This window comes from Orycteropus afer, unplaced genomic scaffold, assembly GCF_000298275.1.
Source record: "Orycteropus afer afer isolate SDZICR_OR568_19922 unplaced genomic scaffold, OryAfe1.0 scaffold00005, whole genome shotgun sequence".
Classification (NCBI taxonomy): domain Eukaryota; kingdom Metazoa; phylum Chordata; class Mammalia; order Tubulidentata; family Orycteropodidae; genus Orycteropus; species Orycteropus afer.
The window spans coordinates 9354670-9355964 of NW_006921592.1; positions in this window are offsets into that span (position 1 = coordinate 9354670).

Consider the following 1295-nt stretch of genomic DNA (forward strand, 5'->3'; position numbering starts at 1 on the left):
CACCTCAACAACAAAAAGATTAATAACCCAATTTAAAAATGGACAGAAAACATGAATAGACACTTCACCAAAGAGGATATTCAGGCAGCCAGCAAATACATGAAGAAATGTTCATGATCATTAGCCATTAGAGAGATGCAAATCAAAACAACAATGAGATACCATCTTGTCCTAGCACTAATAGCAAAGTTCAACAAGACAGAAAATAACAAATGCTGGTGAGGATGTGTCAGGACTCTTATACACTGCTGGTGGGACTGTCAGATGATACAACCACTGAGGAACAGTATGGCAATTCCTTAAAAAGTTGGAATTAGAAAAACCGTTTGATCCAGCAATCCCATTACTAGGTGTATATCCTAAAGAAGTGAGAGCCAGGACAAGAACAGATACATGTGCACCCATGTCCACCACAGCACTATTTACAATAGCAAAAAGATAGAACAACCTGTGTGCACATCAACAGAAGAATGGATAATCAAACTGTGGTGCTTATACACAGTGGAATACTATACAACCCTAAAGAATAATGTAGAATCTGCAAAACACCGCATAACATGGATGAACTTGGAGGATATTATGCTGAGCGAAACAAGTCAATCACAGATGGACAAATATAGTATTTGTTCATTATTGTGAAAAGTCAAGGATATATGGAAAGAAACTTTCTTTGTTGGATACCAGGGGTGGGAGGGGAGAGGAGGGAACACTGCCAAAAAAAAAAAAAAAATGCACTGACCCATGTCACTTTAGTTTTGTGTATTTCACTGTACATAAATTATATTTCAATAAAATGCATAAAAAAAACCTTTCATGCAAATCACAACAGAAAGTTAAAAACAAAACAAGAAATAAATGGGCCCTGCCTATTAAATTAGAAACTCTGAGCATGGACTCAGCAATCTGTGTTTTAATCTGCCCTCCTGGTGATTCTGATGCCTGATCAAGTTTGAGAACCATTGCTGTTAGTCTTCTGCTAAATCTGTAACTTCCTTCCTTCTCTTTTTATTTTTCTGCTCAGTGCATAACTGAGACATGTTAATCACATAAACAGGCTAATCACTTGGTATTCCTTCAAGCAAATAGTCTTTAAATATGTGTTCTGCATTTATTTAGGGGAGATGAGGTCAAACCTATTTTTTGTAAAAACTATGTCCCACTCTCTTTATATTATCACTCTCATTCTCGTTGTTCTCCTGTACTTAGTGTAAATGCACTAGTTAAGAATATAAAATTTAAGATTTTCATGGGGAGCTGAAGAGGGAGTTGTAGAACAGGGAACCAGAATTTACTTT